This window comes from Dromiciops gliroides, chromosome 5 (assembly GCF_019393635.1).
Source record: "Dromiciops gliroides isolate mDroGli1 chromosome 5, mDroGli1.pri, whole genome shotgun sequence".
NCBI classification, from domain to species: Eukaryota; Metazoa; Chordata; class Mammalia; order Microbiotheria; family Microbiotheriidae; genus Dromiciops; species Dromiciops gliroides.
Window position 1 is genome coordinate 271,108,427 of NC_057865.1, and position 23,876 is coordinate 271,132,302.

The 23,876-nt window shown below is 40.7% G+C and overlaps 1 protein-coding gene across 7 annotated transcripts in view; it reads right to left on the reverse strand.

Annotated features, from left to right (window-relative positions):
• Positions 1 to 23,876, reverse strand: part of CEP83 (centrosomal protein 83) — a 110,959-nt gene that overhangs the window by 74,461 nt on the left and 12,622 nt on the right. The gene's annotated exons all lie outside the window — the stretch shown is intronic.

The following is a 23,876-nucleotide window of genomic DNA, read 5'->3' on the forward strand; positions in this document are numbered from 1 at the left end:
TGGAGGTTATTGAGTAGGTATATAGAGGATAGACTGGAAAGATAAGGAGATCAATTAGGATGCTATAGCAACAGCCAAGACTGGAGGTGCTGGGGATGTGCACCCAGGGGTGAGAGAAAGAAGGGGAAGGATGAGAAATACAGAATAGAAGATGAATTGAATGAATGAATCAAGCATTCATTAAGAGCTTGCTGTATGCAAAACACCATAGTGAGCTCTGAGGGTACAAATAAGGAAGCCAGGCTCAGCTCTCCAGGAGCTCACATCGAATGGGGAGCATAATCCTTATGGAAGTTTTGACCCTAAAAGTCAGATGGTCCTGCCTCTGTTCTTCCCTTTTTAACAGTATTTAACTTATATTTTCCAATCACATGTAAAGAGAGTTTTCAACATTCATTTTCGTAAGATTTTGAGTTCCACATGATTCTCCCTTCCTCCCCCCTCCTGAAGCCAGCAAGCAATCCAATATAGATGATAATCATGCTAAACATATTTCCACATTAGTCATGTTATGAGATAGAAGAAACAAACAAAAAGTGAAAATAGTACACTCTGGTCTGCATTCAGACTCCATAGTTGGACATGGAGAGCATTTCCCATGAGTCCTTTGGAATTATCTTGGGTCACTATTGCTAAGAGTTAAGTCGTCGCACATGGGACTGTGTACAATGTCCTCTTGGTTCTGCTCCCCTCACTCAGCATCAGTTCGTGTCTTTCCAAGGCCTCTTCTTTAATGTCATTTTCGCTGATAAAAGCCTGTCACCTTGTGACATGAAGCCCTCTGACAGAGCCAAGGCCTTTCCTTCGTGCGTCTCTAGGAGCTATGGCTGTAGTACCTCCAGGCACAGTGGTCAGGGTGCATCTCCACAGGCTTTGCTTCCCAGGATGATGGCCAAAGGCACCAGGACAGAAGCACTACCATTCCCAAGGCTCTTGGACTGTCTCTATCAAGGTGCAAGGAAAGATGGGTCAAGGTGGTGGCAGGTTTTAGTCTGACTTGCTTGACACATGTTGCCTGCTGTGCCCCCCTCAGGATGGCTTGTCTGCCCTTGGTGGGGATAGTGGGCCCCTGCTTTCCCCAGTGATAGCTGTAGGAATTGGGCTAGAAGCAGAACTAGTGGTGTATAGGGGACAGAAGAGGAGAGAGGATGCTAACATCCCCAGGGTTCCTGTTGCTTTCACTCCTCAGCAAAGGGAGATAAAATAGCAATACCATCCTCCTGCCAGCCCAGGATTCCTTCTCTTGGGTCAGGAAGATGAGAATAAAGACAGAAAATCAGCAATTAAGAGATGATTGGCCACATGGATTTTCAGTTGAGTGAGGAGGGTTAAGAAATGAAAGGGTGGGGGCAGCTAGGTGGCACAATGGATAAAGCACTGGCCCTGGATTCAGGAGGACCTGGGTTCAAATCCGGCCTCAGACCCTTGGCACTTACTAGCTGTGTGACCCTGGGCAAGTCACTTAACCCTCATTGCCAGCCCCCCCCCCATGAAAGGGTGTGGAGGTAGCTAATAGTAAACAGCTTTCCTAGGAGTTTGACAGTAAAGGAGAAGAAAGATTTGTGATAACAGCCTGAGAAAATGGAGTGGTCAAAAGAGTACCTTTTTTAAGTACAGGAAAGATCTGGGTGTGTTTGTAAACTGGCCACTTAGTAGACGGAGTGGCTAAGACTGGAGATGAGAAAGGGGGGATAGCTGTGGGGGTAGTCAACCAGGAGAAATGGGATCATGGGTACATGTAGAGAAGTTGGTTGTAGCGGGGTCTCTATCAGAGACTGCATAAAAGAGGATAAAAATGGGGGATGAGGTGCTTGGGGTTTGAGATGTAGAGAAGGCAGAAGAGGAAATTCACAGCAAATCATCTCTATTTACTCAGTAAAATATCAGATGAGATCCTCAGCTGAGAAGGCAGGGAGAGTTTAGTGTTGGACACCTAAGAAAAGAAGAGGTTTGGAACAGCCACTCTGGGTCTTTCTATTGACATGCTGCATTGGGGCCACAGTAGAGATTAGATATTATAAATTTAAGGTGAACCTAATCAACACAATTTTGTGACTCCCTCCAGCTCTATGTTTAAAAACCTTCATAACCTGGTTCCAGCCTGTCTTTCCAAACCTATTATATAGCAGTCCTCTTTAAACACTCTTCAGTTTAGTTAAGCCAGTATTCTTACTGTCCCTCACAAAATACCCCCTTTTCCCACCTTTTTGCCTTCGTACAAAAGCATTCCTTTTCCTGGAATGCACTCTGTCCCACACGTCTGCCCTTTAGGGTCTCTAGTTTTCTTCAAAGGTCACCTCCCATATCTTCCATAAGTCATGTTTATCTCCTAATCCTCCCAGCTGCCAGTCTAATACAATCACATTGTATTAATTTGTATATACTTGTTTAATGTATGTTTTTTCACCCAACAGATTATAAGCTTCTTGAGAGCAGGGAACATTTCATTTTTGTCTTTGTATATACTAAAGTAACCCCTGGCATACCATAGGCCCTTAATAAAATGCCTGTGGATTGATTCCTTAAATACTCCTTTGATTCTGTCACTCCAGTTCAAAAACATTCAATGATGACATAGCACAACATCAAAACATCTCCAACTGGCTTTTGAAGCCCGCTATCATCTTACCTTTCCAGCCTTATTTCCCCCCATTCTTCCCTATATTCTACTCCTGTCTGTAAAAAAATTAATTATTAACTATAACTAACCTGGAAAAATTATATAATTTGACTTATTAAAAATTATAGGTTATATGAAAAATTATAGGTTTAGAAAAATTATAATTGGGATGTAAGTCCCTTCATGGTCGCCATTCAATTGTGGAATATTTTTGATGACTATCCTAATTTTGGGGGGCTAATCTGACTGGAGGACTAATCTGGGGACTTTTGACTGTTTGGCTATCTGACTGCTATTAATTTAATGTGGGCCGTTTATAAAGTTCCACCATACTGCTCCCAAACTGATAAGCTAAAGATTAAGATGGCTCTTAACTAAATAATCAAAGCAGAGTTTATTTATGAGATACTATTTAAATTAAGAATACAGGGAAATAAAATGTACAACCTGACTGCTTTCCTGTGGTCTCTTTCCCACCTGCTGTGCTTCGAACTTTTTGAATACAATAAGGGCCTTAGCTGCCTCAGGCCTCAGGGCACGTCACACTTTATTCTAACTCTGAGCCCCTTTTACTTTGTAAATCCCCCTGCTTCTAACTTTCCTCTCCTTACTGCCACCGCTGAACGCCCCTGTGTTTCTCTCTCAGACCTCCAGTCAGCCCCTGTACCTTGTCCGCCCCCCTGCTTCTAACCCCCAGGTCTATATATACCTTTTCTTCTCTCCACTCAAATCTCAGGGCTTCTTGCACCCACACACCAAGCCAATCCGCTAGCCAGGGCTGCGACTGGTGTGTGTGTTGGGGGGGGGGGCCCCCCCCCCATGCATGCTCCAGCTTCACATGCTTCAGCACAGGCTAAGCCAGAGCCCAGCATCTCTCAGATACCTCCGCTCAGGTCGGAGGGAGCTGGGGGCCTTTTTTTCCCCCAACTGTCTGACCTGGCGTCTTATACAACCCACAGGGCTTTGGGGCTCAGCTGAAGCAGAGGGGGAGGGGCACCAGCACCTCCCACACAGAAGAGACCCTGAGGGCCTATGGCTTTCTAATCTCAGCCTAAAGGTAGGGTCCCCAAATCAAAATAAATTTCCACATGTCAAACTGTCTCCTCCATGTCCTCTAATTGTACTTCACTTTCCTGCGTTCCTGTTTTATTTCACAGTTGTCTCGTTAATGTTTTTTAGGGGGAAAATCATAAGCCAATAATAACGGAATCTAATATCAATAGTCAGATAATCAGAAAATGTTCTCCATTTTCTCCTATGAACAAAGAATATGAATAGAAATTTGAATTACAACAGGAGAATTTTAGATTAGACATTTGAAAGAACTTCCTGACTCAAAGTAAGAGTTATGTGTGGCATTACCAAGAGAGGTTACAGAACCTTTTCCTCTAGGGATACTTAAGAACAGAAAACCATTTGCCTGAAATGACTTACAGGATTGGTTCAAGTCCTGCCTGGAAGCACAGAAATTTAATTAAATGTCTTCCCAAGGTCAAAGTCATCTTCATGGCTGTTTTTTTTAAAGAACTCTAAAAAAGTGATTCCAGAAGTCTCCACAGAAATTTATATATGTTGTACAAAGAAGGAATATCAGCATGTCATTCTCCAGTTTCAGGTATATAATTTGAGTGAATACTATTATAAGATGACATCAGAAAGCATAAAGTTTCTGTTGATGTTCAGTCATTGTGTCTGACTCTCCATGACCCCATTTTGGGGTTTTCTTGCCAAAGATAAAGAACTGGTTTGCCATTTCCTTCTCCAGTTTATTTTACAGATGAGGAATTGTGGCAAATGGGGTTAAAGTGACTTGCCCAGGGTCATACAACTAGTAAGTGTCTGAGGCCAGATATGAACTCATTAAGAAAAGTCTTCTGGAACCCAAGCACAGTGCTCTATCCACTGCGCCACCTGGCTGCCCATCATCTAACTAACTTAACAAAATGGTGCCCAAGTCTTTTAAGTAGAGTTAACTGAACCTTCAAAAACATTTTACACTGAGAACAAGAATTAGAACAATAACAATTTAATATTGGCTAAGTTTAAGGAAAAAGACAAACTGATGTCTTGAATTATAAACTGATTTAATATCTAAGTCCTTTATCTGTTCTATGCTCTCTTTCTTATCTAATCCCCTTACAATACTGTATTTGCTTTTTACCCTAAATCTGTCCCAAATCACTGACCTATCTATGCCCTCTATCTTCAGATCCACCATTTAATTTTTTTTATTTTAATTTTTTTTGTGAGGCAATGGGGGTTAAGTGACTTGCCCAGGGTCACACAGCTACTAAGTGTCAAGTGTCTGAGGTCAGATTTGAACTCAGGTCCTCCTGAATCCAGGGCTGGTGCTCTATCCACTGCGCCACCTAGCTGCCCCTGCACCATTTAATTCTTAGCCCATCCATTCTTGAGGTCTTAATTCTCCTAATACCACACTATCTTTGACCAACCTCATTTTAGATCATCAGAAGCCCCTTGGATTTTCCCTGCAACCTCTTCACAATGATTGGCCCAGGGTTACCCAGCTAATAAGTGTCTGAGGCTGGACTTGAACAGAGGTCTTCCTGACTCCAGGGCCAATAGTTCATCCACTGTGCTGCCGCTGTCTTTAGGGATACCTCGAGCAAAGCAAAGTTAAGCAGCTTTCAACTCAAGAACCTGACACTACTATTCCCCCTTCCTTTCCCCCCTCCATTTCTCTGTGCTATAACACAACTTGGCCATGATGTGTGTGGCTCTTCACTAAACCAGTATCCAGCTGGGGCCAGTTCTGCCCCCACCCCAAGTCATTTGGGGAGGAGTCTGAGGCTGGTGAACTGTAAACTGCCCAACCTGCAAAGAGGCTAAGACCCTGTGAGACCCAGAAAGTGAACAATAGGGGAACATAAAGAGAAACTATTGAAATGCCCAGGGATCTCAGAAGGAAGAAAAGTCAAAGCCTTGAATGCAAGCAGATAAACCAGTGGAGAAGATAACTAAGAGCAGAAGGAATATGGTCTTCAGATCTCCTAAGAGAGATTTATGAACAAGTATTACAAGACAAGGGAAGATGAACTGTCACCTGATGAGGCAGAGAACTCTGTAGATTCCCAAGGGACTATGAGACCACAGTAGGATCTTCCAGGGGTTTGAAAGAGAACTAAGAGGTATGAAAACAGAATCTATGACCTGCACAACAGAAACAAGCAGTGGGATAGAAAAACTTGAATCCACGACGGCAAGTCTTACTGAAGAAACAAAAGAGAACATAACTGACTGGGAGTGCAAAGACGTGGAACTGAACAACAATCGGGAAGAAGAGACACAAAAACCAGTAACGTTACAAGAAAGTACGATCTCCAGATGAATAAAGCCCACTGATCTCAAAGCATCCCACAAGTCTTAGTGCAATTTAAAGCTACTAAAACTTTAATAGATGCACAGCTTTCTAGTTGCAGAACTTGAAAGAACCTTACAATTCATCCAATCCACGTCCTCCCTTTTATAGACAAGGAAGCTAAAGATCACAGAACGTTAAGAGACCGACTTGGGATCAAAAAGGTAGTAAGCAACAGCAAAGAGGTTTGAGACCGGGTCCTCTGACTCCAGCTATCGCACAAACACCAAGTGTTTTTATGACACTATAACAGCTGGCATTTATCTAGTGCTATTTTATCTCCACAGCCACCGTGGGAAGCAGGTGCTATTATTATTATTCCCATTTTAGAGATGAGGAAACCGAGGCAGGCAGAAGTTAAATGTCACGTGTCTGGTCAGTGCCAGGCTGGATTTGAACTCAACCACAGGAACCTCTTAATACTGAAGTCTCAGGCCCCTTCAATCAATACAGCACACTATTCACATAAATATTCCTAAAACACAGCTCTAATCATATTATTCCCTCTACCCAAAAAAGTTTAACTTAATAATTTTCCACTGTCAATTGAATAAAACACAAATTCCTAAAGCTAGCATTCAAAGCTCTGCATAACACAGTTTGGTCTTTCCTCCAACTAGTCTTTTTATGAGTCTATTAGTATTTAAGTGCCTATTCTGTGTCAGGCACTGTGACAGACACTGAGGATCCAAACATAAAAGAATAAAGTAACTCTTACCATCCAGAAGTTTACATTCTAAAGAGGGAGACAAGTACATATAAAAGACATGTGCAGCATAAATATGAAATTTATAAATACAAATATATTTAATGTAGATAAATGCAAAGAAATTTCGGAGTGAGATCCCCCAGTTAGAGGGACCATATGTAAATATACGTACTAGCCAAAGTGGGCCATCTATCCTGTCCTTTATACAAACCTGGTTTTCTCTCCTCCACATGTCCGTTAAAGCTATTCCTTCCACCTTCCCTTACTTCCTCCACCCATCATAAATACCATGTCCTGCATGAAGTCCTCTTTGGTCTTTCAAACTAGATAGGCCCTCTCCTCTGAGTAACTCCCAGAGTACTCTCATCTCTTTTGGCACTTCTTATATCCTACCTTACACTTCAGTTTGCTTATTTATCTGATCTCTCAGGAATTGAATGTAAGAGCCTCTAAGACAGGATCTGTATTTTTCTAATCTCTGTGTTCCCCTATTATGCCCAATACAGTGACTTGCACAATGCAAACACTCAATAAATATTTGTTCACTTTAGCAGCATTGCGACTAATACTTGACTTTAGACAAAGCAAGGCTAATGCTCTCTGAAGCAAACCCCTCAGTAAGCATGTAGCCATCCCTCCTGGAATAGATATCATTTCCTGGGTACTTGAGATACTTAAAGGAGGTTACAACTGAACAGAGGATTCAAAGTAGAATAATAATAAAAATGCACATAATTGAGAGTACAACAATATAATTGAAAAGGAAGGCCTGGTTCCTTCCAGCTCTCTATCTAATATCCTAAGACTGTGCTGATGTTTTAGAGAATCAATGTTGCTAAACAAAAGGAACTTCCGGGAGGCTAGAGGTCCTTCAAATACGGTTTAAAGAAAGCCTCAGTACACTGGTGTCCTCTTAATCCTTCTCTACTACTCTTCCCAACCAGTATCTCCTCAGAAACAACCCATACAGGCAGGAATGTGGCTCTTTCCTGGTGCCAGTACTTTTCTTTACTAGTTCTGTCTCCACAGGGACCCATACATAGCATTTTCTTTTTCATAGGAGCCCGTATCTCTCCAGCAATGATACAATGTCTGCCCAAAAGTATGGTAATTCAAAATATTCTAAGAGCACAGCTGCTGATGCTCATGGAAAGCATCCAAAACACATTCCATTAAAAAACACATGCTATGCCTTTGCACATTTCAAAACACTGCTTTAAATACTACGTGACAGAAAAGTGAGTACTTCTTATCTAAAGACATATGAATACCCCAGTCTGCACTGGGCATTACTTTACTTGTAAACAGAAAACCAGAAGAAAAGAACTGAATGTTCTGCAAACAACAACAAAAACAAACCAGCGATCAACCTAGACTAGTACTCAACTAGTCCCCCGTAAATGACCTTGGCATTCCATCAATTGGTGGTACACAGAAAAGTGACAAAACTTGACATCCTGCCACAACCCTTGAAATGCAGCTGGAAGCATACACTTCCATGACCTGGTAAAATGCCAGGTACCCACAATTGTGATTCTGGAGAAAAATGGGGTAGACAAGGAAAGAGAAAGGGGAAAGAATCCGCATTAAAATGGTTAGCAATCATGCATTAAAATGTGACTCTATTCCTAGAATTGAACTGTCTTGTTTCAGTACATTTTTATTTTTACGAAAGAATTCTGGAAGTAAAGACGTAACTACAATTCATCCTAATGTATGTGAAATAAACTATGAAAGTCTGAGAACAGTTGTCATCTGACAGCCCGGGATGAAGACAGCCCAAGGTGTCCTACACACCATTCTAATGTGTTTTAGGCCTGTACCGGAATGAGGAATTTTCCCCCAAAGTTCATGAAAACAGAGGGTGTACAGAAGACTTCTCTGATTGCAATGTTCTCCCTCTGGTAGTAGAAGGGGTTCTAAAACTGTTTCTTAGTAGGTAAGAAGAGTAAAACCTTGATTACCAAGAATCCTTGAAAAATCAGCTGTTCTATTTAGCTGAATTTTATGGTAACTTCAGGGTTACTCAGAAAGCCTTAACTCTTATGGCTAAAAACCTTAAAATGTTCACTTCTTTGCCTTATTAAGTAACAGATAATAAACAGCACAGACTCCTGCTAATTCAAAATTTTGGGATGCTGCCAGATGACAGCACTCTCAACCCCACTTCTCCATGGGCAGAAAATACAGGTGTTTGGGCTGAATTCATTAATTCAACAAATACCGACTGCACACAACCACTAATCTCTGCCACACACTATAAAAGGCACCGTGGAGGAAACAAAAACAAAAATGGTCCCTGTCTTCAGGGAGCTTACAGTTCTACAGAAGTATGGACATAATCAGGGATTCTTAACCATTTTGTGTTTCACTGACCCAACCCCTTTGACGAAGGAGTGACAGAGTTGGTTTGACACTAGTTACCAACAGCTCACGAAAGCATTTTTTGTAATAATAAAGAACTGAAACAAGGTAGAAGCCCATCAAATGGGGAATGGCTAGACAAACTGTGGTATGTGGATGAAATTAAATATTATGATGCCATAAAAAACAACAAATGTGGGGCAGCTAGGTGGCGCAGTGGATAGAGCACTGGCCCTGGATTCAGGAGGACCTGAGTTCAAATCCAGTCTCAGACACTTAACACTTACTAGCTGTGTGACCCTGGGCAAGTCACTTAACCCCAATGACCTCACCAAAAACAACAACAACAAACAACAACAAATGTAATGAAAACAGAGAAACATTATAAACTGATGCAGAATTAAGGCAGTAGAGCTAAGAAAACAATATAAAAAATGACTACAACAATGTAAATGAAGAAATCACCACAAAAAAACCAAAAGTGAATTTGTAAAAACAATAAAGAACAAGCATGTCTCCAAAGGAGAAATACTAAGAAAATCCCACTCATTTGAAGAAGACATCCAAAGATGTGATGCATTGCACATAGTTTCAGACTTTTCTTTTTCTTTTTTCTTTTTTCTTTTCTTTTCTTTTCTTTTCTTTTTGCAGGGCAATGAGGGTTAAGTCACTTGCCCAGGTCACACAGCTAGTAAGTGTCAAGTGTCTGAAGCCAGATTTGAACTCAGGTACTCAGTGGCTGATAAACCCACCAGCCCTGGATTCAGGAGGACCTGAGTTCAAATCCAGCCTCAGACATTTGACACTTACTAGCTGTGTGACCCTGGGCAAATCACTTAACCCTCAATGCCAAGAAGAAGAAGAGGAGGGGGCAGCTCGGTGGCGCAGTGGATAGAGCATTGGCCCTGGAGTACCTGAGTTCAAATCCTGCCTCAGACACTTAACACTTACTAGCTGTGTGACCCTGGGCAAGTCACTTAACCCCAATTGCCTCACAAAAAAACAACAACAACAACAACAAAACAAGAAGAAAAGAAGAAGAGGAGGAAGAGGAAGAAGAAGAAATTAAAGAGCAGGTTCAATATATGCACTAGGATAATTCAAAGAAGCATGGGAATACATGAAGTAATGCAAAATGAAGAAAAACACAGAACCACGTACAAGATAACAGCAATGCAAATAATGTTACCTTTGAGAAGCAACAAAACTCTGGTCAAACACAACAGTCAACCTTAAGAACATGCAATCAAAGTTAAAGTATGTATCTTGTCTTTTACTTAACCAATCAACTGTTTCAAGGGAATGCATTTTATGGGAGTGAGATAAGGAGTTGTTTGAGTGTTTGTTCAGAAATAAACATTTGGGGCCCAAATAAAATGTATTAATGATTTTTTTAAAGGCATCAGGGAAAATATTTTCTGAATTACAGGTGAACTCCAACATGTGTCCATACTCAAGCCATATGTGGCTGACAGATTTGCAAAAACAGGATGACACCTGCACTGCTTACTTTGCAGGGTCACTATAAAGAAAGGCCTAAGTACTGTATAAATGTCATTATTGAGAACTCAAGGACCTGTAAAAACGAAGGTATCAGAAGACATGAATGCCAAAGTCAAGAAAGACATCAGGAAAGAAAAAGAAACAGAGGAATTGTGAGCCAGGTACTGAATATCTACTGTCACTAGGCTGCAATCTGGATTTCTTTTTTAACAAATATAAATATATTTTGTTGTGATTTGCTTCCTCCCACTCTAAAAGTGGAATACAAAGGGGGAAATCCAATTAATCAAGGGTTCATTTGCAGTCTTCCTATAACTGACACAAGTGTTCTCCCTTTCTTCCTTAAGATTTGCCAGGGGGTGAAAAACTACAAAAGTTTCCTGATCTAGGCAAAGGGAGTATAAATGAAAGCCTGCTTCAAATAGGGGGAGGCAGCTGATTCCGTGATGTCAGCTTCAGCTTCTGTAGATCTCAGCTTACAGACAGGGGTTTGGACAGGTGGTCAGATGAAGATTGTAAAAGACTTTCTGCTGGCACTGGGAGCAGTTGTACTACCTATACACAAAACTGGATCCTAGTCCTGGGTTAAAGTTCTAGGCCCAAGAGGAGCACTAGCACATTACAGTATGTGGCCACAGTGGGGTAGAGACCCTGGTCACAGTTCCAGCGTGGAAAAGAGTGTTTGTGGTCATTCACAAGTCAAGAGAGAAGTGATCATACCTCTCCTTAGATCATGATATCGTGAAAGAACTGAAAATTTACAGAGCCCCACCCCCAAAATAGCAGAATGAAAAACATAAAGCTTGGGAGAATACTCCCTCCACCATGGAGTAGAGTCCAACTTTAAGATAAAGTTAAAAGTCAAGAAACAGCCAAAAAAATTAGCAAACAACATCAACAAAAAGAACCCAAACATGGAAAATTACTATGGTGAAAGGGAAAATCAAAACACAAACTCAGAAAACAACCAAGTCAAAACTGCTACAGCCAAAGCCTCAAAGTAAAACGTGAAATGTCCTTAAACCCATAAAGAATTACTGGAAGAGCTCAAAAAGGATTTTAAAATTCAGATAAGAAAGGCAGAGGAAAAAACTGGGAAAAGAAATGAGAATGATGCAAGAAAATTATGAAAAGAGTCAACACCTTGGTAAAGGCACCAAAAAAAATTTTTTTTAAATAACATCTTGGTATTTTTTGTTTTGTTTTGGCAGGGCAATGAGGGTTAAGTGACTTGCCCAGGGTCACACAGCTAGTAAGTGTCAAATATTTGAGCTCAGATTTGAACTCAGGTCCTCCTGAATCCAGGGCCTGTGTTTTATCCACTGCACCACCTGGCTGCCCCTAAATAACATCTTAAAAACAGAATAGGCCAAATGGTAAAAGAGGCAAAGAAAAAAAAATTTTAAGTGAAAAACTCTTTAAAATACCAAACAGAAAAAGATGTACAAAAATTCACTGAAGAAAAGAATTTCTTAAAAAAAGAAAAATGGCCAGATGGAAAAGGAGATACAAAAGCTCACTAAAGAAAATAATTCCTTAAAAATTAGATTTGGGCAAAAAAAACCTAATGACCCCATGAGATATCAAGAAAAAATAAAACAAAACCAAAGAATGAAAAAATAGAAGAAAATGTGAAATATCTAATTGGGGAAAAAAACTGATCTGGAAAACAGATTGAGGAGAGATAAGTTAAGAATTGTTGGACTACATAAAAGCCATGATCAAAAAAGAGCCTAGATATCATCTTTCAAGAAATTATCAAGGAATGCTGTCCTGATATCCTAGAACTAGAGGGTAATATAGGGATTAAAAGAATCCACCTCCTGAAAGAGATCCCAAAATATAAACTCCCAGGAATATTATAACCAAATTCCAGAGCTCCCAGGTCAAGGAAAAAAAATTTGGCAAGCAGCCAGAAAGAAACGATTCAAATATAGTAAAGCCATAGCCAGGATAATAAAAGTTAGCAGCTTCTACATTAAAGGTCTTGGAATATGATATTCTAGAGGGCAAAGGAGCTAGAATTACAACCAATAATCACCTACCCAGAAAAAGTAAGCATTTTTCGAGGCAGGGAGGACATTTTATGAAAGAGAGGACTTTCAAGCATTCCTGATAAGACCAGAACTGAATAGAACATTTGACTTTCAAATAAAAGAGTTGAGAAAAGCATTAAAAGGTAAACAGGAAAAAGAAACCATAAGGGATTCAAGAAGGTTAAACTGTTTACATTCCTACATGGGAAGATGATAATTGTAACTCTTAAGCACTTTCTCATTATTAGAGGAGTTAGAAGGAGTATACATAGTCAAAGGGCAAGGGGTATGAGTTGACTATAATAGGATGATATTCAAAATATAAAATACAATTTTTAAAAAGGGTGAGAAAGGGGGAGGCACAGGGAGTAGGGAAAAGGGAGAGGTAGAATGGTAAATTATCTGACCTAAAACAAATACAAAAGAGCTTTTACAGTGGAGGGAAAGATTTGGGGGGGGGGGTAGGGAGCAACACAAACTGCTCTCATCAGAATTGGCTGAAAGAATAACACACTCAGTTGGGTATAGGAATTTCTCTTATAGGAAGTAGCAAGGAAGGGGGATAAGAGAAAGTGGAGAGGGGCAGCTAGATAGCACAGTGGTAAAGCGCCGGCCCTGGATTCAGGAGTTCAAATCCGGCCTCAGACACTTGACACTTATTAGCTGTGTGACCCTGGGCAAGTCACTTAACCCTCATTGCCCTAAAAAAAAAAAAAAGAGAGAGAAAGTGGAGGGGGGACAGAAAGGACAAACTGGGGGAGGCAGTAGTCAGAAGCAAAACACTTTTGAAAGGTAAAAGGAGAGTGAGAACAGGATAAAGTGGCGGGAGGGGGGGGGGGAACGACACTAGAATGAAGTAATCATAACTGTGAATACAAGTGGGATGAATTCACCCATAAAATGGTTGCAGATGCAGAGTAGATTACAAGATTTAGCCATAAAGGGTCATAGCATAAGCATAATTAGGGGAACATGGAACAGTTTACCACTTTGATCTATGAGTAAGGCAAGAATTTGTGACCAAACAAGAGATAGCATTACAGGATGCAAAATGGATTAATTTTGATTACATTAAATTAAAAAAAAAAGGTTGGCAAAAACAAAACCAAATAAAGCCAAGATTAGCAGGAAAGCAGAAAACTGGGAGGAAAATTTTTATACGAGTTTCTCTGATAAATGTCCCATTTCTCAAATATATAGAAAACTGAATCAAATATATAAGAATATAAGTTATTCCCCAATTGATAAATGGTCAAAGGATACAGGCAGTTTTCAGATGAAGAAATTAAAGCTATCTCAAATCATGAAAAAACGCTCTAAATCACTATTGATTAGAGAAATGCAAATTAAAACAACTCTAAGGTACCACCTCACACCTGTCAAAGTGACTAATATGGCAGAGAAGGAAAATGAGAAATGTTGAATGGGACGTGTTAAAATCAGGACACTAATGAACTTTTGATGGAGTTGTAAAGAAAGGCTACAAAATTTTGCATACCTTTTGACTAGTAATACCTCTATTAGGTCTGTATCCCAAAGACACAAAAAGGAAAAGGACCTATATGTACAAAACTATTTATAGCAGGTCTTTTTGTATTGACAAAGAACTGGAAATTGAGAGAAAGACAATCAATTGAGAAATGACTGAACAAGTTGTGGTATATGATTGTGATGGACTATGACTGTACCATAAGAAATCAATGAGCAAGATGGTTTCAGAAACATTTTCAAAGACTTACATGAACTGATGCAAAGTGAGATGAATAGAACCAGGAGATCACTATACACAGTAACAGCAATACTGTACAATGGTGACCTGTGAATAACTTAGATATTCTCAGCAATACAATGATCTAAGATAATAATTCCAAAGGATTTAAGAGGGAAAATGCTATCCAACACCAAAGAACTGATAGAGTCTTAATGCAGATCAAAGCATACTGGGGTTTTTTTAATTTTATTTTTCTTAGGTTTTTTTTTTTTTTTGGCTTGTGTGTTCTTTCACAACATGACTAATATAGAAATATGTTTATACATGTGCAGTCATGCAAAACTATATCAAATTGCTCGCCTTCTCAATGGCAGGGTGGGTGGGGTGGAGGGAGTGAGGGAGAGAATTAAAGAACTAAAATTTTTAAAAAACAGATCTAAAAATTGTTTTTACACATAATTGGAAAAATATTTTTAAAACCTTTGCTTAAAAAAGTGAATGAAGTAAAATTAAAATCTAGTATAGCTCAGAAAAAAAAGATATGAGAAGACCACCGTCCCACTCAAGTGTTGTAAACTGCAAACATTTTCAGACTTTTTCAAAGTATTAATTAATTGTGCTGTTGGTTCCTTCTTTTACTTTAAAATATGCTATTGTTCTATGGAATGGCTCTCTGGGAAAGGGAGGGGGAGGGGTACTGGAAGAAACTATGATGATGTAAAAACAAAATACATCAATAAAAATTTTTTCTGAAAGATTCCTTGGCCAAAACTGTAAAACCAAGTAAATTCTTGGGGCCTGACATCTGCTCTGCTGTCCCTTCCACACAACTTGCTCATTCTGAAATCTATGTATCAGTATATGCCACTTCTGTCAAAAACGATTCTCCCTCTTCTTGCTAATAAACCTTCCCTTCAAAAGCCTCTCATAAATGGCTCCAAATAATTTTGTTCACTCTAATTTGCACCCCATCTGTTTTTTTTTATTCCACCACTCTGTACCTCATTAGCATGAACATACTGATTTTGTGGCATGCTGAGGAAATGCCCCAATTTCTAAAATGCCATCATAGCTTTTTTTTTTTAACTAAGTCCTAACTTGTTTTATTTTTTACATTTTTAGTCAATTCCTTATAATCTCCACTCATAAAAAATACAATGGTAAAGATATTCCAAAGAAGAAAGGTGCTTTTTAAAAAATGCTATTTGGCTTTGGAAACCATGACATGAATTTTCATCATTGGGAATTTTCTTTCTAATTATTTGATTTAGCTTTATATGTTTTCAGTCCCTGAGAACACACTAAGTGTTATATATCCTGAAACCATACTAAATCACAAAATAGAATTCAAAACAGTAGCTAAGAGTACAGCTAGGTGGAACAGTGAATAAAGCACAAGCCCTGGATTCAGGAAGACCTGAGTTCAAATCCAGCCTCAGACACTTGATACTCACTAGCTGTGTGATCCTGGGCAAGTCACTTAGCCCCCATTGCCCCGCAATTCTTTAAAAAAATAAAATTTTTTTTAATGGCACTTAAGGGGGCAGCTAGGTGGCACAGTGGATAAACCACTGGCCCTGGATTCAAGAGGACCTGAATTCAAATCTGGCCTCGGACACTTGACACTTACGTGGCCACATAATTACAGACTTGGATTCAATTCCCACCCCTGACATATCCTGGTTCTGTGACCCCATCCAATTCACTTAACCTTTGAGTGCCCAGACCACTCTTCAGACTTGAAGCTGTATTGCAGTTGTAGATCTACTCTGGTAGAATGAGTTTCCTCGCCAGATCTGTATACCAATGAAATAATGGATACAGTCCAAAAAAACTTAAGTTTAATAGACTGTAAATGCCATCACATCAAACCACCAGCAGCAAACACACAGAAGCTAGCTAGATGTTCTCCACAAGGATCTTATAAGTGGAATGGTGATCTCTAAAATTCCCTGTCAGGATGAAGATGTAAAAATAAGGATTCTGTTTCTTAACTGTCCACCTGCTGCTACTCCTCCTCATTCTTTCGTTCAAACAATCATCTCTATAGCAACTAACTGTTAAGAAATTTGTGGGTGGGAAGCATATGGTTTTTACAAAATATGGGAAGCCAAAGATATTAGCTATTTCATTTTTTAATCTATTATAAGGGATCATTGTTCAATCTACTAAACAAATGAGACAAGTGGAAATAACTTGAAGGGAAATGGCATAAAAATGAGGGAAAATAGTATAAATTAAAAGATAAAATGTGAAATCTGTATAGTAAATGTATATATTAACACAACTTTTTTAGGTTACAATGACATCTGGTGGTAAGATTTTGAAATCTGTACTAAAATATCTGGAAACCATTTTATTGTTATTCGTGAAATCAAACATAGAAGTTTTGAAAATATGAAAGACCAGAACCACACAGTCAATGTCACACAGGTTTTACAATATTCAACTGAGATTGTCAGGTAAGAAAATTAGGAGATTTGGGCAAAAGAGTCAGACTTAAAAAAGAAAGATTCCACCGGTGACATGGCAACCATATTTTTATCTGTTAAGCTTCCTTCTTTGAAATTCCTTCAATTCGACTGAAGCTTTCATTCAAGCCACTTCATATAAATGTCATAAGTATGTGAAATCCTGTTGCAAACCACAAAGTGCTATGTACAAAGAAGGTTGTAATATCACCAATCATGGTTTTTTTTAATTTCTGTAAAAATTCAGGGTAACTTTGCTTTCTTCTTCTAAATGGTTCAAAAAGAAAATGTTCTTATGACTCTATATATATCCTAAGGTGAAATGATAGTGCTAACAATATAAAGTGATTATCCTTTTATGCCACTACTACAACCTTAACTAATTAAAAATAGTACTTTCAAAATTTCAAACCTAAAAAAATTCAATTAAGAGGATTCCTAATTATCTTTTCATTCATTCAACAAGTATTTAATAACCTCGATATTCATAGCACTGTATGTAAGACTGTGGGGCATAAAAAGATGGTGTCCCCATTTTAACTACATTTGACATCGATGACCAATCCCGCTACTTCCATATCTTCCGCTAACATAGCATCTTCCTCCTTCCTCAACAACTGCTCTTTCACTGGTCCCTTGTCCTACCCCCACCTCTTCAGCTGGGAAATTCCTGGTCTTTAGCTCTTCTACCTCAATAAGCCAACCTCCAAGAACTCATACACTCTCCCTTCAACTAGGATTTCCATTCAAATGACTAAATCTCCATTTAGCTCTGATACCTCCAGCTACCCAGAAGACCCACCTTAGATGTCCTTATACCTGTAGCTTAACCTGTTAAAAAACCGAACCAATTTAACTCCATACCCCACACCATTTCTTACCAACCATTCCTCCCAGTTCATAAACTTGCAGGTTTGCAGTTAACTTTGACTCCCCCTCGCTTTCTCTCATCCCATCCCTCTTACTAACAGGTTCTGAATTCTGCAAATTCTCTCTCTAATGTGTCTTGGATACAACCACTCCTCTACATTTCTGCACACAGCATTCACATTTTAGGCCTTATCACTTCACACTTGTCTTACTAGAATGTCTCCTCTTCTCATAAATGGCAACGTCATCCGCCATGGCTCAAACAATATCTCTACTTGTTTTCAACAGGTCAGTATCCCCCTGATTAATAAGGAGAAGGGGAAGAGAACAAGCATTTATTAAACTTCCATTATCTGCCAGGAACTGTGCAAAACACTTTAGAAATATTATCTCAAAAAAAAAAAAAGACGTAAAGACCTTTCAACTCTCCAGAGATATCCATTCTAGAAACAAACTTTCGAATCTTTATCTGAATTTAAAACTGGATTTGAAAACCTAAAAAAAAAAAAAGAAGAAATATTATCTCAGCTGATCCTTACAATGACCCTGGGAAGTAGGTACCATTATTATTCCCATTTTCCAGCTGAGGCAGACAGAAGTGAAGTGATTGGTCCAGGGTCACACAGCTAGGCAATGTCTGAGGCTGGATATGAACTCAGGTCTTCCTGACTCCAAGCCCAGTGATCTATCCACTGTAACATCTCAAGAACTTAGAGAAGTAGTATTATTAGCATTACAGTTGTCTCAAATATAAACTCCTCAGCCCTACACTAACATGGTAACATACTCATCCAAGCATCTCCTTAACACCACAACACAGTCCATCTTCCTTAGCCAGTGTGGCTCTAGGGACCCTCATACTTATCTTGCTCACTCCTCCATGAACTTCTGTTCATGACATTCTGTCCACCTGGAATACCCTCCTATCTCTTTTCCATTCCCTGAGGGCCAAGATCAAAACACCTTCTCCAACTGCCCCCAGAATTTAATCAACCAACAAGCAAAATTAAGCACCTACTATGTGCATGACAACGTACTAGGTGCTAAGGAATCCAAAGATAAAAACACAAAAGCCCTTGCCCTCACAGAGCACAACCTAAGCAGATACAAAATCGATATGTTCTCTAGGTGAGACACTGCAAATAGATACAATATGTGGAGTAAAAAGAAGGTCATTGGATGGGGGCCACAATTAGAAGTTGGAGGTAACAGGAAAGACTTTGCATAGAAGGTGGGACTTGAGCAGAGCACTAAGAATTCCAAAAGGCAGAGCTGAGGAGGGAGTGAATCACAAGCAGGAAGACAGATTGGGCAAAGGCAGACAGAGAGATAGTGTAGACCAGGTAGCCTAGTGTCCAGGGAAACAGGCAGCTAAACCCATGGGGAAACAATTAGATTTTCATAGACTCAACACTACTTCAAGTTCTACCTCAGGAGGTTTCAAGACTCATTTTTTGGTGTGAAGTCACACAGGACTTTCAATAAATAATGGATGTGATGTCTCTCCCACATGAACACATTAATACAAATAACAAGGATCTTAAATGCTAAACAGAAGCCAAAAGAACTTCTTGAGCATGAAGGGGAGTGACATGGTCAGACCTGTGCTTTAATAAGTCACTTAGCGGGGCAGCTAGGTGGCGCAGTGGATAAAGCACTGGCCCTGGATTCAGGAGTACCTGAGTTCAAATTCGGCTTCAGACGCTTAACACTTACTAGCTATGTGACCCTGGGCAAGTCACTTAACCTTAATTGCCTCACTAAAAAAAAAAAAAGTCACTTAGCAATTGCATGGAGAGTGGACTGGAGAGAGAGAGAACTGGAGGCAGGGACAATTGTTAGGAGACTACTGAATGACAATCATTCATTCACCAGGAATAAGGCAACAGTGCAGTACAGAGTAGGTCCACTCACACACCCCACTGATCCCAGCTTTCAGAGAAGGGGAGGCAGGCAGATCTCTCAAGCTGGGGAGCTCCAAGCTAAAGCTGAATGGAAGCCTGTATGAAATTTAGCATCACTATGGTGAGCCCCTTGGAGAGTAGGCATCCTGGGGGCCCAAGGCAAACCAGGCCTAGTTATAAACAGAGCAGATCAAAGGTCCCATGCCAATAATGAGTAGGAGCAGGCCTGTGAGTAGCCCTTGTACTTTCAGACTGGGTGAGATGGGGGGATCGAGTCTTTTTTAAAAAAGGAAAATTAAAAAGAAATGGGTGGGGGCAGCTAGGTGGCACAGTGGATAGAGCACCGGCCCTGGAGTCAGGAGTGCCTGAGTTCAAATCCGGCCTTAGACACTTGACACTTACTAGCTGTGTGACCCTGGGCAAGTCACTTAACCCCAATTGCCCCGGAAAAAAAAAAAATGGGTGTAGGATATAGAGCCAGAAATCTAGTTGGAATCCAAGGACTGACAGCAGTTCCTAGTGTGAGAAAAGCATGGGGTTTTAGGGACTCAGACCACACACACACACACACACACACACACACAGGAACTCTGGCTGGTTTTGCAGGGCCAGCCCAAAGTCAGGAGAATTTCAAAGGAAATTTCAAAGGATCAACCTTCCTAACTAAGGGGAGTTAACTAACTTAAGACCACCTCCAAGTCATGTCAACCAATGGACTTGAAAGCTACCAGCCCATTGGCTTGGAGCAGTGTGTAGGGACCACCTCTCTTCCAGACCCACAGGTAGCTTCTGCTCTCACAGGCACAGGATCTTCCTCTTTTTGGCCTGAGACTGGTGAAAGTGCCTTTTTCTCTTCTCTCTTCTGTAGGTCCTAGCTAGGCTTGCCTATCTTTCAGAGCTATGTGTTTTCTCTTTACTAATATCTAATATACTTTAATAAATGTTTAATGCCCCAAAGCTGGTGCTAAAACTTCTAATTTATAAGTAACAAATATATTAGAAACCCCAGCTAATAAATGTTTAATGCCCCAAAACTGGTGCTAAAACTTCTAATTTGTAAGTAACAAATATATTAGAAACCCCAGCTAATTTTTGAAACCTGATGTCAATTTTTTTGAGTTTTAAAAATACCCCACAACTCCTTTCACTCAGCGGCCTTGCTGTTCTTCCCATACGGCACCTCCATCTCTTTCCTCTGGGCGTCTGCCATGCCTGTAATGAGCTCCTCTTCACCTTCACATATTAGAATCCTCGTTTTCTTCAAAGACTGGCTCCAGGGCCACCTCCTATTGAAGGCATTTCTTGGTGCATTTCCCTTCGCCTTCCTCCCCAGATATACTTCCATGTAGATACAGGTATACATGCTCTCTCCCCTGACAGAACAGAACGTAAGTGCTCTGAGGGCAGGTTCTATTTCATCTTTGGCTTTGCACCCCTAGTGCCCAGCACATAGTAGGCCTTCTGGTTGACAGACTGATTCTATTTCTTTGTAATTAATTCACTTAATAAAAATTATTGCACTTAATGAAAAAATTCATTTAATAAAAGTAATTTACTTAATAAAAGATGTGCTCCTAAGGATTAGTTTGAAAAACAAATTTCTGTGATGGAAATGAATACTACTTTCTCAAAGATTTATAATTTCAAAGATTCCTAGAGGAAAACTCTTGACCCAAATTAAATGTACTACTTACCGCCCTCAAAAGCAACACTCTTGTGATAGGTAAAAAATTAGTTTCCAGCTCATAGATATTAGCCAGAGTGAGTCCACAGAAAAGAAGAGGCTTCCACACCCACCACCTCCCTTCTGGCTCCACTTCGGTACCCTTGTGTATGACATCACGTGCCCAATAAATACTTAACGTTCCCCTCAAAGCTAACATAGTGTCACACTATTTCCCCAATTCTGAGGCGCATCAACCCCAAGTGCAGCCTGAAATCACACTCTTCAAGCACAGACAAAGTTTAAGTCTCACCTCTCTGGGAGCAGCAGCAGCAGCAACAACAGCTTTCCCACCATCCCCCACACACTCTGGCAGTCTCTACCACGCGGTGCTGCTGCTGCAAAGGTAGAGAGATGGGGCCCCTCAGCTTGCACACCCTAAAGAGCCTGCATCTGGACCCAGAGTTACTGCAAAGACCATCAATTCTTTCCCCCTACAAATGGCCCTTCACTGCTACAGAACAATCCTATCACATTTCCCACAGCAGCTGTTTCCAACCTCTGTCTCGAGTCTACACCAGTCCTTCCTCTCTGGAGAGGACCTCACTGCCTGCTTTACTGAGAAAAGAAAGGCCATCTATCGTTAAGTACCTGTTCACCCCTAAAAGTCCTCTCCAATGTCCTCAACTCAGTCTTCCTTTGCCACATACAATCTCTGATAAAGAGATGGTTCTAACCAGCTTGGCCCCTTACTACACATATAGGTTGGGGAAAGTCCTAACCTTTCTGGACCTGTTTCCTCATCTGTAAAGCGAGGAGGCCAGACTAGCTGGCCTGAGGTCTCTTCCAGATCTAACCCTACAGTCCTATTTGCTGAGGTCAATCCCTATCCACCCTCTCCAGTTCTCCCCTTCCATCATTCCCTCTTCCTTTCATCTTCTCTCTCTCCTCATCTGTTTGCTGGGTTTCCCAAGTCCTTAAAAACTTTCACTTGCCTCTGCTATACCCTCAAACTATTGTTCTGTCTACTCTTATCTTTGCCCTGGCTCATTTCTCAACCCCTTATCATCTACCTTCAGACTCAATTACCCACTGAAATGAAACTATTCATTCCAAGATAACTGCAGAAGCTGATGAGTTACTCTCAGCTAAGTCCGTAACCTCCCAGACAGGGCTGCAGATCTGAATATAATGTTGGCCTTACAGCCTACCAGGAGATAAACTCCTCCTGCATGTTCCTATCCCTTGGCTCTGTGACACTGCTCTCTCCTACCTGTCCAACGATTCTCTTCCTCCTTTGTCCCACCATCATCCATCTTCTGCCCACTTAGAATAGGGAGAATAGGGCTCGGTCCTGGGTCCTCTTTTCTGTAAATCCTCTCCCTTAGAAATCTCAGGGGTTCAATTACCATCTCTAGGGAGCTAACTCCCCGATCTATATAGCCATCCCTGCCCTTCCAAACGCACATCACCAATTTCCAATTAGTTCATCTTGAATTTCCTTTAAGCATCTTAATTTCCACATGTCTCCCCTCCCAGCCACACAACCCAGTCTTTTTCCTTCCTTCCCTATTTCTGTTGAAGGTATCATCCACCCAGAGGCTCAGGTTCATAAACTCAAGAGTTTTCCTCTACTCTCACACAGCCCACTCCCCAATCTTGTCCTTTCTATCTCCACAACACTGCTCCCATCTACCCCATTCTCTGCACCCCCAGAGCACCCATCCTAGCTCAGGCCTTGCTTATCACTGTTCTCCAGGCCTCATTTCTCACCATTCCACTCCATCCTTCACCAAACCACCCAACTGTTGCTCCTAAAGTATAAGTCTGATCATGTCACCCCTTTACTACAAGTACAGTGTCTCCCATTACTCTCTAGGATCAAAGAGAAATGCCTCTGGTGTCATTTAGAGCTCTTGACAGCCTGGTGCCTCCCCTCCATGCACTGAGTGGTCCAGTCAAGCCGGCCTTCTTGCTGCTCACACCTAACATGCCACCTCCCAGGCTCTGAAATGACTGTGAGAAAATAATGATTAATCATGGATTTCTTAGAGGAGCCAGAGATTAGCCCTTTGTCCCCCGCACCCCCCCCCCCAGAAAATCCTACTCTCCTTGATCTTATTTGGGACAAATCCAAGAGAACAAAAGAAATGGAGACCATTCCTTTGTCTAGCTCAGTGAACTGACGGACCGAACCACTTCTCCTCAAGGAATTTGAACGAGGGTCTTTCCTTGCTCATTGGCAGTTCATTTCAATGTAGACCACCCTCAAGTCATGTCAACCAGTGGAGCTGAATGGTGCTGATCAATCAGCTTTGACCTGCCTCCATCAAAAGAGGCTAAAGCCCTCGGCCACACCGGGAGCTCTCTCTTGGCTGGCACTTGGCTCCCTCTCTCTGGGCTAGCTCTCGGCTTGGCCTTCTCTCCAAGGACAGCATAGGTCTGACAGGCTGAGGCCACGAGAAGTTAGAGAGACATGCAGTCAGTCCTTTATAATAAATAATAAAGGCTTACTACCCAAACTGGCGCAATAACAATAAATAAAAAACACACAGTTGTCCCCGTGACTAGAATGCATTCCTTCTTCTATGGCACCTCTGGCACTCAACGATTTCCTTCAAGACCCAATTCAATTATTACCTTCTA